The sequence below is a fragment of the Phocoena sinus genome, chromosome 5 (genome assembly GCF_008692025.1).
Source record: "Phocoena sinus isolate mPhoSin1 chromosome 5, mPhoSin1.pri, whole genome shotgun sequence".
Lineage (NCBI taxonomy): Eukaryota > Metazoa > Chordata > Mammalia > Artiodactyla > Phocoenidae > Phocoena > Phocoena sinus.
The window spans coordinates 37,761,225-37,777,271 of record NC_045767.1 but is presented as its reverse complement, the minus strand read 5'-3'; positions in this window follow the sequence as shown (position 1 = coordinate 37,777,271).

Sequence of the window (16,047 nt, the reverse complement as noted above, 5' to 3'; positions counted from 1 at the left end):
GCCGCAACTAGAGAAAGCCCTCGCACAGAAACAAAGATCCAACACAGCAAAAATAAATAAATTAATGAATAAACTCCTACCCTCAACATCTTCTAAAAAAAAAAAATAAAATAACAGCTAACTTTGAGGGTTGATGTGAGGATTAAATAAGAAAATGTGTGTAATGGTGACACATACAAAACTGGTAGCTGTCACCGTTATTGGTATTCTATGGAGAGGTCTGCATGGAGTGCAATGGGGCCGGAGGAGCTGTCCCCACTCCCTAACTCATCAGTCCTGAGCCTGCCCCACCCAAGTGCAGCGTGATCCCAGCTCCTCCACGGGTACTTCCCCAAAGATACCTGTGCAGGAGGGGAAGGGCTGGAGCAGGTCAACATGCTCTGATCTGCTGAGCTAAGCCCAGCTCCTGGGGGCTTCCTGAGTTGGGATCCCACCAGACCCCTCAGTCAGAAGTTCAGGGGGTGGACAGCGACCTTGGCAAAGCATCGGCAAGGCGGGATCTTCCTGGGCTTCTCTCCTCCTCCTCCCTCCGGAAAGAAACAGCGCGGGGAGAGCCCGCCGTCCACATGTCCAAACTCAACAGCTTCTTTAAGTTTATCGAGAGGTCAGTGTATTTAACTCTGGGCTGTTTTGCTGATTGGTGTTTGTTTAGGAGACAAATGTGTTCTGCGTGAATAAGTCGGGGGTATTTCGTTCCCTGACTGGCTCAACAGGAGATGGCTGCGGAGTCTGGGTACAGGGGGATTTTGACCTTGGAGGAGCGGTTGGCCTGAATTAGAGAATTCTGCATCTGCCTTGTGATTGCATCTCAGTTGAATTTTACTTCCTGCCTCGACTTTTGGAAGCACTGGGCATCTGAGGCTGGGTTCCTGCATTAGAGTCCCCGTGCCGGCAGGCCTTAGGAATGAGAGTCTGCCTTGATGGAGCCAATGGCTTCAGAGGTGCACGGTCTGACGTATCCGGACCTGTGGAGCAGGGTGCCAGGGGAGGCAGAGCAGCTAGCAGAGTCCAAAGACAGCTAGCTAGGTGGACAACGAGAATAAGTTCCAGAAGTTTCCTCTCAGTATGCACTGGGCTGGCCGCTGGGCCAGTGGTTGAGAACAAGACATACGCATAGGCTGTCCATTTCCATCACCCGCCAAAGATCTTCCATACCTATTAGTAGACCCTCCCAAAGTTGCCCCTCCCTCAGCCTCTAGCAACCACTAACCTGCTTTCTATCTCTATAGTTTTGCTTATTCTGGACATTTCATATAAATGGAGTCATACAATATGTCACCTTTTGTGACTGGTTTCTTTCACTCAGCATATGTTTTCAAGGTTCATCCAGGCTGTAGAATCAGAATTGTGTCCCGTTTTTGGCTGAAAAATATTCCATTGTGTGGATATATCACATTTTGTTTATCCATTTATCCATTGATGGACATTTGGGTGGTTTCCACTTGTTGGCTATTACGAGGAATGGTACAATGAACATTCATGTACAAGTCTTTGTGTGGACGTATGTTTTCAGTTCCCTTGGGTATGGGCCTAGGGGCAGAATTGCCGGGTCACACGGTTACTTTTTTTTTTTTTTTTTTTTTTGTGGTACGCGGGCCTCTCACTGTTGTGGCCTCTCCCGATGCGGAGCACAGGCTCCGGACGCACAGGCTCAGCGGCCATGGCTCACGGGCCTAGCTGCTCCGTGGCATGTGGGATCTTCCCGGACCAGGGCACGAACCTGTGTCCCCTGCATTGGCAGGCGGACTCTCAACCACTGCGCCACCAGGGAAGCCCCACGGTTACTTTTTGAAGGAGTGCCGAATTGTTTGCCAAAGCGGCACCGTTGACATTCCCAGCAGCTGTGTACAGGGTTCTGATTTCTCCATATCCTCACCAACATCTGTTATTATCTGTCCTTTTGGTTATTTATACCCATTCTAGTGGGTATAAGGTGGTATCTCATTGTGGTTTTGATTTGCATTTCCCTAGTGATTAGTGATGTTGAGCACCTTTTCTTGTGCTTATTGGCCGTTAGTATATTGGCCATTCTCTGTTGAAGAACTGTTTATTCAGATCCTTGGCCCATTTTTAAACTGAGGCTTTTGTTGTTGTTAAGTTGTAAGAGTTCTTTATGTATTCCGGACACTAGACCCTTACCAGATGTTTGATTTGCAAATATTTTGCCATTTGCTCTTTTCCCTTTCTTGTTAGTGTCCTTTGATGCACAAAAGTTTATCTACTTCTTTTCTTTGGCTTTTTGTGCTTTGGGTGTCATATTAGGAGACCATTGCCTAATCCAAGGTCACGATGATTTACACCTATGTTACCTTCTAAGAATTTTGTCTTTAGCTCTTACATTTAGGTCCTTGATTTGATTTATTTTGAGTTAGTTTTTGTATCTGGTGTGAGGTAGGGATCCAACTTTATTCGTTTGCCTGTGGATATCCAGTTATTTCAGTGCCATTTGTTTAAAAGACTATTATGAGCCACTGGAGGGCAGAGTCAGTTGGCATAGACAGCCAGCTGTGCACCAAACCTGGTTTCCTTTTCCCCAGGCACTGGGGTGGGGCCCTGCGCCTGCATCACTGGAATGTGAATGGGAGTGATGTGGCCACCTCCACACCTGGCCTGCAAACCTCCTGACGTGGTCCTCACACCATCTTTTCCCATCTCTCGGCCAGAGGTCGAAGCCCAGGATGACTATGGTAGCCACTGTGGGAGATGGCAGTTTCCCCCTGAATAATCCTGCAGAAAAGAATGGATCCTGCCCCCAGCAGACAGGTACCTCTGCGTGGGACTCTTATGGGAGTGAGAAACACTTCATGAAGTCACTGCAATCGGGGAGTATATTTGTTACAGGAGCTAATATTATTCCCACCTATATGGTCGCTGTTATTTCTGAAAATGTATCATAGATAATAGGTGCTCCATAAATTTTTTAGAATGAGTCCATTTTAAGCCTCCCTAGCTTGACACTTCCAAGATGTCTTTTGTTTTTTTAATTTTGGATTTTTTTGGCTGTGCCACACGGCATGCAGGATCTTAGTTCCTGACCAGGGATCAAACCCATGCTCCCCGCAGTGGAATCTTGGAGTCTTAAGCACTGGACTGCCAGGGAAGTCCCCTTCTAAGATGTCTTGGATTTTCATCTTTTCCCTTTGCTCCTAGCAAATATCTGTTCAGTGAATGAATTCTTTCCAACTTTGCCTGGAGTACAACAAAGTAATATTTGGGGAAGGCATCAAAAAGTAGAAAATTGGAGATAATAACAAGAGCCCTTTCATTTGTAAAAACGGTTTTGGTGGGACTGCCCTGGTGGCGCAGTGGTTAAGAATCCACCTGCCAATGCAGGGGACACGGCTTCGGGCCCTGGTCTGGGAAGATCCCAGATGCCACGGAGCAACTAAGCCCGTGTGCCACAACTACTGAAGCCTGCGTGCCTAGAGCCTGTGCTCCGCAACAAGAGAAGCCACCGCGATGAGAAGCCCGTGCGCACCAATGAAGACCCAATGCAGCCAAGATAAATAAATAAATTAATTAAAAAAAACAACAAACCCTTTTAGGTGGAGTTTAAATACTTGCTTTTACCCATGTTTTAATCACTTGATCCCCGTCATATCCCTGTGAAATAGGTACAACCAGCTACCCCATTTGACTAATGAGGAAACTGAGGTCCAGGAATACAAGTATGAACCCAAAGTTCTATGACTAGGAGAGCTGAGACGAGGACTCGAATGGGCCGAGACACAGGCCCTACTCTCATCCTACCAGCTCCCTCTGCCTCTGAGCATCAGGGGTTGCACCAGAAGGGCTGACGACTTGAGGGGGCCCCCAGGTGCCCAGATTAAACGCTGTTTCCGGCTGTGTCTGTGAGGGCTGTTTCCAGGTGAGATTAACATTTGAATGGGTGGATTCAGTAAGCAGACGCCCCCTCCAGCCACCCCAAAGGGTGGAGGCAGGGGCATCATCCAATCCACTGAGGGCTTGAACAGAACAAAAGGTGTTGGAAGGAGGAATTTGCCCCTTTTATTCGGCCTCATTGAGCTGGGACGTCTCATGTCATCTTCCGTCCTTGAGCTGGGATTTACATCATCGTGTCCCTTGTTCTCGAGCCTTCAGACTCAGACTGAATTACACCATGGCTTTCCTGGGGCGCCAGCTTGTGATGGGAAAACAGTGGGACTTCTCGGCCTCCGAAGCCAATTTCTCATTCCCTCTGTCTCTTTCTTTCTCTCTCTCTCTCTCTCACTCCCCCCCCCCATAAATAAATAAATAGATAGGAAAAATTCATATTTGTTCTGTTTCTCTGGGAGAACCTAATACAGATGCCTTCCTCTCTGTATTGTATAGGCTGTTCCCTCAGCCCAGAACATCCTTCTTACCCTTAGCTAACTCCTACTCTGTCCACACCATTCTGCACAGCCCTCCCACCTCCAGGAAGCCTTTCTGGATTCCCCCTCCCGACCTGGGATGGGGTAGCTGCTTTCTCAGAGACCATATCGCCCAAGCTTCCGGCGTCAGAGATGTGGCTACAGTCTATAAGAGTGTGGGCTCCAGCTCTGACCTCCAGAATTTGAATGGTGACTCCAAGTGACTTCATTGTGTCTTGTTCTCAGCTGCCAAATGGGGATGGTCCTGGCAAGAGCCAGCTTGTGAATCTGTCCTGAGGGTTAAATGAGATGCACGGGTACAGAATTGGAGCAGTGCCTACTTGAGCAAGAACTGAGCTACTGGCTCTTCTCTATGGCATTATGTTGCCAACACTGTCCACGGCGTCTCCTCCCGACTAGACCCTGGTGAACTCCTTGAGCGACCTGACGTACAGTAGGTGCCCTGTAAGTATGAGTGGAATTGAATTAATTGCAAAATGGGCAGAGCTCCCACCTACCTGGTTTACCTCTCAGCATGTTTGGATTAAATGCAGCTCCGCAGCAGAGAGCTCTGTGCCATTGGTCAAGTCCCTCAAAAATGGAGGTGATTTTACAATTAGATCATTAGAGAATGTTTATGTCAATACACCATTGCTAACAGAACCTTTATTTAAAGGCTTATTGAGTTTATTTAAGCACCAACTTTTTTGTACTGTCTAACACTCATGAAAATGATCTTCCCAAAGGCAGAGATAGAAATTAAGAACCACATTTTGATTCAGCTTTGGTTAAAATGAAAAAAGCAAAAAACAAACAAACAAAAAAACGATGTCACAATTTAAATGGACAAACCTGGGACAGAAGAATTTGATTTTTAAAAAAAAATTTATTGGAGTACAGTTGATTTACAATGTTGTGTTAGTTTCAGGTGTACAATAAAGAATCAGTTATACATATATATATATCCACTCTTTTTAAGATTCTTTTCCCTTAGGTCATTATAGAGTATTGAGTAGAGTTCCCTGTGGTATACAGTAGGTCCTTACTAATTATCTTTTTTTTTTTTTGCTGTACGCGGGCCTCCTCACTGTTGTGGCCTCATCCTGTTGCGGAGCACAGGCTCCGGACGCGCAGGCTCAGCGGCCATGGCTCATGGGGCCCAGCCGCTCCGCGGCATGTGGGATATTCCCGGACCGGGGCATGAACCCGTGTCCCCTGCATCGGCAGGCGGACTCTCAACCACTGCGCCACCAGGGAAGCCCTAATTATCTATTTTATGTACAGTAGTGTGTACATATCAATCCCAATCTCCCAATTTAGCTGTAAGAGATGTGAATTAAGCAGCTCAGTTGGACATGAGCCATCACATGAACCCAGGACCAAGCTCACCAGCCAGAGGTAGTCAGGAGGTCCAACACACTTGCAACACAGAGAGGAGGAATTTCCGGTTTTCTTTCAGACACAGGCTAGTTTTTTTTTTTTTTTTTTTTTTTTTTTAATTTTATTTATTTATTTATTTATTTTTGGCTGTGTTGGGTCTTCGTTTCTGTGCGAGGGCTTTCTCTAGTTGTGGCAAGCGGAGGCCACTCTTCATTGCGGTGCGCAGGCCTCTCACTGTCGTGGCCTCTCTTGTGGAGCACAGGCTCCAGACGCGCAGGCTCAGTAGTTGTGGCTCACGGGCCCAGTTGCTCCGTGGCATGTGGGATCTTCCCAGACCAGGGCTCGAACCCGTATCCCCTGCATTGGCAGGCAGATTCTCAACCACTGCGCCACCAGGGAAGCCCCACAGGCTAGTTTTGATTCTGTCTCATTACTCACCTGGGAAGGCAACTCAGAACCTGCCAGGTGACAAGTGTTGTTCTCCAGTGGCCCATTCATTCTTTATTTTATTCATTTATTCATCCAAAAAATATTTACTGCATGTCTACCACACATGTCAGGCATTATGATGGAAATAGCGGGGGATATAACAGACCAAAAATCTCTATTCCAAAGGCGCTTGTATCAAAATGGAGGAAAAGGAAACAGACAGTAAACCCAAGCCAACATATAACGTACAAGGTGGTGATAAGTGCTACAGAGATAATAAAGCAGGTGAGGGGTAGAGAGCCCCCTTCCCCACGTGAGGACCAGGGAGAGGACGGCCGTCTATGAGCCAGGAAGCAGGCCTCACCAGACACTGAATCTGCCAGTGCCTTGATCTTGGACTTCCCAGCCTCCGGAACCATGAGAAATAAGTATTTGTTGTTTATAAGTCACCAGTCTATGGTATTCTGTTATAGCAACCCAAACAGACTAAGATGATTATATATAGAACTTGAACATTTACAAAGCTTTTTTTATGATAGCGGTCATAATAGTAGCAGTTTGCTCTGTGCCCACTGTGTGGGAGATTTGTGTTCATTCAATTCTTCCAGCAAATAATCTTTTTGTTCATTCATTCATTCATTCATTTTGTATTGGTAATTATTGTTTTACAAATGAGGAAACTGAGGCCCAGTGAGTTGAAATGATTTCTCAGTAGCCAAAGGAAGAACTGAACCCAGATTTGTCAGACTCCAGAACCCAAGATTTTTCGTGATTCTTTTTTCCTCTCATGGTTTGTCACTTGTAACTTACTTTTCCTGTAGAGACAGTGGGTCCCGCTAATCCCCTGGCATTGTAACACATGTAGTTGTGACTCTGACCTTCTGGCGTCCCCGGTGTCCCTGCCTGAACCTTGGCTTTGCTTGTCAGCCTCCCCCGTTGGACTAGGATGTGCTTGGGGACCATGTGAGATGTCACTGGTCTCTGAGTCCCATCAAATCAATGAGATAAAACTGAGAGAGGTCACTTGTCACGAGAGCACTCGGCTGGGAGAACCCCACCAGCACATGAGGCACCTTCGTAATCAGTATTCGTGGGTTTACTCATCTGCAGGGCAGACACGTTAGTTGGGAGAGGGTGGGCAGTGCCAGGTGCCAAGGTAACCAGGAATCTCAGGGGCTTGACACAGTGAAGGTATGTTGTAGTTGGGTCACACTCCAGTGCTCTCCTGCACGTGGTGATTGGGGGATCCAGGCTTCTTCCGTCTCAGCACGTTATTATCTTAAACACGTGGCTGCCAAGGCCACCTTGGAAGGAGAAGGGAAAGGGTGCATTGAGGACCAGAGCTGAGAGAGGCTTCCATCCTCCCTGCCCATATTCCATTGGGCATAACTCAGTCCTATGGTCTTTAGCTGAACTGCAGGGAAGGCTGGGAAATGTAGACCAGGATGTGTCTGGGAAAAAGAAATGAGGTGGTGGACCCACCAGCCTTGTTTATTGCCACGGCCACCAGATTTTCCCAAATCCTATATCTGGACCAGAGTCCAACAAACGTAGGCATCTTTTGGCAAGAACAGGGCAGGATTTTGCAGTTGGTATTTTAGGACAAATCATTGCTGGAAGCACTGGGGCAATTCTCTTTCGCCTTTTGAGACTTAATTTTCCCATCAATAAATAGATGGTTGTTCTCAATCTGTGGGCTGTGGATCCCAGGAAGGGAGACTGAGTAGTTACTCTGAGTCTTGGAATCTTCAAGCAAACCTAGCATGGTGGCAGATGGAATGACTTTTGATGCTATTGGGACTAAGAAGAACATTTATTTGAAAACCTCACTGTTTCTGTCACGGATATTCTCAATTAACATAAACATGGAAATATATTTCTATCAGGGGAGGATTTATGAAATACTTTCTCATGTAAGAGGTTTTATAATGAAAAATATCTGGAGCCACAGAATAGCTTATTTCTGTCAACGAATTTGATTGAGAAGCTTCCCTATGCCAAGCACTGCACTTGGTTAATGAACTAGAAAATAGAACCCCGTCCTGAAGGAACTCGAAGTTCAGGGGCATGTGTGTATATTGGTGGGAAGGCCAATTATAAAATAATTGGATAAGTATTCTGATTGAAGGAAGCCCCTCATCCCTGGGAACACAAGAGGAAGAGCACCTATTCCATGCTGGGGCTATCAGAGAAGACTTCCTGGAGGAGGTGGCATTTCAATTGAGACTTGACAGTTACTAGGAGTTAGCCCAGCTAAGAGATGAAGGAAGTGCATTCCAGGTGGAGAGAACTGGTAAAGAATTAGAGACAAGAATGATTAAGGAGCACAGGCAACCAAGGAAAAAATAGATACATTGAACTACATCAAAATGAAAACCTTTTGTGTGTCAAAGGACACTATCACCAGAGTGAAAAGGCAACCTGTGAATGCAAGAAAGTATTTGCAAGTCATATATCTGGTAATGGGTTAATATCCAGAATATATAAAGAACTATGACTCAACAACAAAAAAACCCAAACAACCCAATAAAAAATGGGCAAAGGACGTGAGTAGACATTTCCCCAGAAAAGATACAAATTGTCAATAAGCACAGGAAAAGATGTTCAATATCACTACTGGTCAGAGGAATGCAAATCAAAACCAAAATGAGATACCACTTCACACCCATTATCAAACAAACTGGAAATAACAAGTGGTGGGGAGGATGTGGAGGAATTGGAACCCTCGTGCGCTATTGGCAGGGATGTAAAATGGTTCAGCTGCTATGGAAAACAGTCTGGCAGTTCCTCAAAAAACTAAAACAGAATTACTATATGATCCAGCAATTCTACTTCTGGGTATATACCTCCCAAGAATTGAAAGCAGGGACTCGAACAGATATTTGCACACCCAGCTCACAGCAGCATTGTTCACAATTAGCAAAAGGTGGAAGCAACACACATATCCAATGATCGACGAACAGATAAACAAAATGTGGTCTATGCACACAATGGAATATGATTCAGCCTTTAAAAGGAGCGAAACTCTGATACAGGCTACAATACGCATGGACCTTGAGGACATTATGCAGAGTGAAATAAACCAGTCCAAAAAAAGACAAATAGTGTTTGATTCCACTGTTATACGAGGTGCCTAGAGTAGTCAAATTCAGAGAGACAGAAAGTAGAATGGTGGGTGCCAGGGACTGGGGAGGGGAGAATGGGGTGTTAAGTGTTTAAGGGGGCTACCAGAGAAGACTTCCTGGAGGAGGTGGCATTTCAATTGAGACTTGACAGTTACTAGGAGTTAACCCAGCTATGAGGTGAAAGAAGAGCATTCCAGGTGGAGGGAACAAGTAAAAACTTAATTCTGGAGATGGATGCTGGTGACGGCTGTACAACAATGTGAATGTACTTAACGCCACTTAATTATGTTAAAATGATAAATTTTATGTTATGTATATTTTACCACAGTAAAAAACAGTAGCGGGGGAGGAGTGATTAAGGGCCTTCTGGGTGGTGTCTGAGGAGCTTTGGGACTCCATCCCCCATTTTGCCCCTGCTGAGAGCTCACCCCAGGCCTTGCTGGCCTGGCCTGTTGTCTCAAAGGCATTTCTGAAATACCTGACTGGGGGGCACCGTTCCTGCCCAGTGATTGGTGAGGGGGAGGGAGAGGGATGGGAGGATGGGGGGGTATCCTCCCGGGAAGCTGGCCCAGAGCGTTGACCTCTCTGGCTGGCTTCCTTCTGTCCGGTGCCAGGAGTCATCTGGAATCTCTAAAAAGTTCATTTAGCACAAAGGCAGAGGCTGTGGCATTCAGGGTCTGCCCCTTATTGGGAGACCAAACTGCCCTTTAAAAGAGGAATTAATTCAAAATAAGTCCTTAGGATCACAAATCATTAACAGACATGTTCCAAAAATGTCCAAATAATTGCAACTTCAGGGGGTTCTGAAACCCTCTGCATCGTAAATGGAAGAATTGTTCAGGATGAAAGGAGGGGAAAAGCTACGATGAAGATTCCAACTTCAAATGTGAACTGGCTCCTTTTTCTTTTCTTTTCTATTTTTCAGCTAGAAGAGGTGTCTATTGAAGGAATTAATTTTTGTTTCATTTTTCTTTTTGGATCTTCTGGCTTCAGAGGGGCTGGCAAGAAGTTAAAACCCAATGGGAGCTGCTGCCCTTGTGACGTTTCAGCTGTTGCAGACAGAAGGGTACCAGGAATCTATGGAGGTGGAGGTAGCAGGTCTCGACTGGAATTCAAATTCGGATCAGAGGATCATGTCATGCGTGTCAGGATGCCATGGTCAGCACTTGACAGCTTAGGATAGTGGCGATTTGCCTCCAAATAAACTGTCTTTAATGTCCTCATTTCCTGGCAAGAAAGAAGGGTGGCGACTGAAGGTACATGGGGTCCCCCTTGAGCTAGAATGGCCTAGATTGCAATCCTGGAGGCCCCCCAGGAGGAGGAGCTCATTTGATTCCCAAACTTGTAGGGGTGCAGCAAGAGTTCTTGGCCCACGCCTGCCTCGGATTAAGGAGCCGGGTTCTCTGGGAGGTTTGGTTATTCCTCCCCACCCCCACCAAGCCCTTCCTCTTCAGAGCTTCCATTCACCTTTAGCCAGTTTCTTTAAGAGGCACAGATGAGGTTTCAACTTCAGAAGGGGTGGCAGAGCGGGGGAGCCTTTATGAAACCGTGAACCCTGGGGGCTGCGCGAACCAGCACCCCTCCCTGTCCTGCCCTGCTCCACCCCCTCCTGAGGACCGCTGGGTGCCACGCAGCAATTTCCGCCCCTGATCTGACAGTGACAGTTCGCGGGCCTTTCCCCCTCTCTGTTCCCCTTGGTGCCGGGCCTTCTCAACTTTAAGGCCGATAGGGTCTTGTCAGAAAGTCTGGCTGGAATAGGCTGAAGGGAGACAGAAACTGATAAACTTCCTTTTGATCTCTGATCTGCAAAGCCACTCCGAAAAAATAAATCACAACCGTGTGCCCACTGGGGTGGGTCAGAGCCGGTGGAAGCCAAGAAATATTCCCTCTGGAGCTCAGGGTCTGTTGATCCGCCCCTCCACCCCCTGCCCCCCTGCACGTTACATTTCAGAAGGAGGGAGGCAGCAGGGAGGGGTACCCCACACTCAGAACAAGGCAGGGAACCTAATTAGGTGAAAATCATTTAAATGGTTTTCAAGGCATCGCTTGATTTAAAGCATTTATCACCACCTAACGCATAATTAACAGCAGGACAAACGATTGAACAAAAGCTCTCTTCTATTCAGAGGGATTATGTTAATTTTCATTAATCTTATATATTACCATCTCTCTCTAAATGAATGTTATCTTAAAGGCCCAAATGCCTCCTTTGATCTTGGGGAAAAGAAGAGAGAGAGAGGAGATTGTAACCTGTGTTTTTTGGAAATGACATTTTAACAGCAGGCTCCGAGTACAGTATCAGAAGTGTTCTGTATTCAAGAGTTAATCCACTCACAGAAAAGAAGGAAATTCTGTTGGGAGGAATGAGAAACTGTGCTTTCCCTGTAAACTGGAGACGATCTGCTGGCTCAGTTATTTAAAGTTCGAACAGAACATACTTGGATCCTGTGATAACGTTCCACGATTCCCTTATTCGACCTTCCCTCGGTGTCCATCGGGGAGTGGTTCCAGAACCCCCTCAGATATCAGAATCCGCGGACGTTCAAGTCCCTTGAATAAAACGGTGTAGTACAGCAGGCCCTTGGTATCCACGGGTTCCGAATCCACAGGTACGGAGGACCGCCTGTACAATTTTGTGATTTGACATGTTTGCTCACCTTACCTTTCCAAGCCCACAGGTTTCCTCATGATAATTTTAAAGAAATCAGTTAAGACCATGCCACTAACTAGTCATAGCAACTGGCTTAACGTTAATAATAACTACACACATACTGCTCTTAGTGTGTTAATTGCTTTACAATGGACATCATCAAATCTTTACTGCAGCCCAACTGCCATTCCCATTTTGCAGATGTGGCAGTTGAGGCACAAGGAAATTTAGGTCATTTGTTTCAGTCAGATGCCAGTAGTGGGGATACTTGCCCAGGCTGGCAGCCTCCAGAGCCTGTGTGGTCAACCACGGAAAGAGGTCTGGTTTATCTATGGCCAATGCATGCTTGCCTGTCAAGTAGAATATTACTGCAGTCCATCTGCTTGAGCTCCCACCTCAGCTGTGCCTCCAGCTTGCTGTGTGATTTTGATCGAGTATCTTTTCTTCCGGGGCCTCAGTTTCTTCATCACTAACTTCTGGAAGCTGTACTAACAGCTTGCATTTGTGGGATTCTTTGTTGAGTGCTGGGAGCTGTTATTTTCTCATTTTACAGATGAGGAAACAAGAGACTAAAGAGGCACTGCCCAGGGTCACACAGCTGTAATTGCAGAGCAGGGATCTGAACCCAGGTGGGCAGGTCACTGAGCCCCTCTTAATCTATATGCTATGTTGATGTGTAAAATCAAACTAGGGTGCCTTTCTAGTTTTAAAATGATAGCATCCCAACACAAAGGGCTTTCGTGGTGTTATCTTGACTGTGGTGGATACGCAAATCTGCACAGGTGGTGAAATTGTTCACAACTTCACACACACACGCAAATGAGAGCAAATAAAACTGGAAAATCTGAATAAGCTTGGTGGATTTGTATCAGTCAGTATCCTGGCCATGAATATAAAAAACATTTTGTAAAATGCTATACACAATTGTTTTGTAAAATGTTACCATGGGGAAGTGTACAAGGGGTCTCTCTGTGTAATCTCTTACAACTGCACATGAATCAGGAATTCCCCAGTGGTCCAGTGGTTAAGACTCTGTGCTTTCATTGCCAAGGGCCCAGGTTCAATCCCTGTTGGGGAACTAAGATCCTACAAGCTGCGCGGTGCGGCGAAAAAGAAAAAAAGAAAAAGAAACTGCACGTGAATCTACGGTGATCTTAATAAAAAATTGTATTAAAAAATAGAAATGAACTAAAATTGTAAGATTCTACCCACAGTCACGTTGAGGAGCTCCATTTTGTGTATGCAAAGTGTTGGGATTAAATAAATTATAAGTTCTTGCCTAAAGGAATGTAATGAATTAATAATAATGATAATAATAATAAACTACCATTAATGAACTGCCCACGCATTAGGTGCAATGCTCAAGCACTGTGTTAACTTTTGTAGCAATGCTATTATCACAAGATTATTTACAAGCGGAACCTGAGAGAGGTTAATGAATTTGCCCAAAGTCACCCAGCACATAAACAGCATGTTTTGAGCCAAGCCGGACCCTGGATCCCACCCGGTCATATTCTCTTCAGACAAAGCTAGGGCTCCCTGAACACCTACTATGCCAGCTCTTCCTGTTAAAATAATCTGACACAGGGCTTCCCTCGTGGCGCAGTGGTTGAGAGTCCGCCTGCCGATGCAGGGGACGCGGGTTCGTGCCCCGGTCCGGGAAGATCCCACATGCCGCGGAGCGGCTGGGCGCGTGAGTCATGGATGCTGAGCCTGCGCGTCCGGAGCCTGTGCTCCGCAACGGGAGAGGCCACAGCAGTGAGAGGCCCGCGTACCAAAAAAACAAACAAACAAACAAAAAAACCTGGCACAGTCTGGTGAGGCAACATCATCCCACTTTGTAGATGAGGACACTGAGGCTTAGAGTAGGAAGAGGCTTGAATCCAGCTGCCTCTTTCGCCTACAAGGAGGAGAGATGGAGCAGAATGCGGGGTCTCCCATCCCGTGGGGTGTTATGGGGCTCAGGGCACACCTCCAAGAAGAGGGCGCCTGGTCAGCTCCGGGGTGAAAGGCAGGGCCTAGATAAGCCCAAATGGGTTTCAAGAGCTGAGAGCAGGGTGTGAGTGGAGCCCGGGCTGTTTATTCAGCTTTAGGGGCAGAGATTTCATCCAGGGCTCTGGTTGGTGATAAAGCCATTCTGTTTTCAAACCAAACACGTCCTTTCCTTGGAGGACTGGGCAGTTTGGGAAGAAAGATATTGGATGTCTCTCCTGTGGATCTTTCCAGCCATATCACCAACCAAATATCTCACTGGGGGAAAGTCAAGGGGATCCCAAAGAGGCTCAAACCACCGAGGGTAACTTCAAAGGATACCAGAAAGCTGAAGTTTAAAAAGCCTATGATGAGTCCATTAGAAAAGATGGTCTGGACACATCTTTGGCCTGGCCCCCATGGTCCCTGACCCTGACCGAATGCCCTGCGGGGCTGTAGAAGTATTTGTGGAGAAGGCTGGCTCTAATTCAGCCCTGAACAGAAAACTTGCATCTCACCGTGGAGGGAGCCAGCACCAGGCCCTAGGAATCTTCTGTATGTTTTGTATGTGTTTAAGATCTACCACAGTCCTGGGAGGGAAGAATTCTGATACCCATGTTATAAATTCAGAACATAAGGCACAGAGAAGGGTCTTATTCAAGGTCACAAGGCTGGTAAGTGGTAGATTTCACATTGTCCATTTCCAAAGCTGGTTCCATCACACTGAGTGGTATTGGCCTGGGTAGTCACAGATGATGACAATGACCCCTTCTTCTTCTCTTCCTCCTCCTCTACTATTATTATTATACTGTGGCAGACAGTACTTTCTAAAGATGGCCGCCACAATGTCTCCCATTCCACATGTCCTTCTGATAATGTGACATGGACACTGCTCCCACTGAATGGTGGGGTCTATGTTCTCTCCCTTTGAACCTGGGCAGACTTCTGATTATGGCGGAAGTGACACTATGTGACTACCAAAGCTAGTTCATTAGATCATAAAAATGCCACGTGTGCCTGCCTCGCTCTCTTGGGTCACTGTCTCTTGGAACCCAGCCGCCATGCTGTCAGGAAGCCCGACCTAGCCCACAGAGAGAGGCCACATGTGTCCCAACCAACAGCCCAGCTGACAGGTGGCATGAACCGCCAAACGTGGGAGTGAAGATGCCTAAGGATGATTCCAGCCTTCAAGCCGCCAACCATTTGAGTCTCCTGGCTGAGGGCCAGAGTTTGGGGAACAGATACAAAGCCTGCCCAAGTTCCTGACCCACAGAACCATGAGTATAACAGAATGGTTGTTTGATGCTGCTATGGTTTAGGGTTTGTTTATAACTCAGCAGCAGTAGTAGAGCAAATGCAACCACCATGGTGATAGGAGCTGACACTTACTGAACACTCGTTGCCTGCTCTGTATTCTGTAAGAGCTTATAGAGTCAGAGGTGGAAGGGGTTTTAAGTCTGGACCCGTGATTCTCAACCCTGGGGCGATGAAAAATTTAGGTTTCCAGGCTCCATCCCAAACCTGCTGAGTCAGCTTCATGCCCAGCATCCCAGTGGCCACAAGTTCAATGGCTAAGGCAGGGTCAGAACGAGCCCAGGAGAAGGGATAGGCCAACCGGGGTCAATTGAATGCAGCAAGTATTACTGATAACCCTTACCATGTGCCAGGTGCCTGGGCTCGACCACCCTCGCAGTCTTGTAGAAGATGGAATACATGGGTATAGATGACATAATGCGAAAGGGTGTGGCAGCCGATGGTTATTTATTGGGCTCTTCCACGACACTTTCCTGGGTGCTTTATATACATAAGACTATGTTATGACCCCACAACTGCTTCTTCTTTTTTTTTTTAAGACACAGAGACTGAGAAAGTTTAAGTAACTTTCCTAAATTGTCTAGCTAGAAAGCAGCTGGCCAGGATCTAAATAAACCCAGGTCTGTTGGATTCCAAAGTCTCTGTCTTTCCTTAGCCCCTGCTGCCTCCTGGAGTAGAAGCCCAGTGTTATGGGAGATGCATTGTGAGCTCAGAGGAAGGGGCTGTTATTGCTAGTTGTGGGATGCTGGGCTCTCTCTCAGTACCCATTCTCCCTTCTTTCTTAGTAATGGGCACATTACTACATTCCCCGGCCTCTTTTGCACCT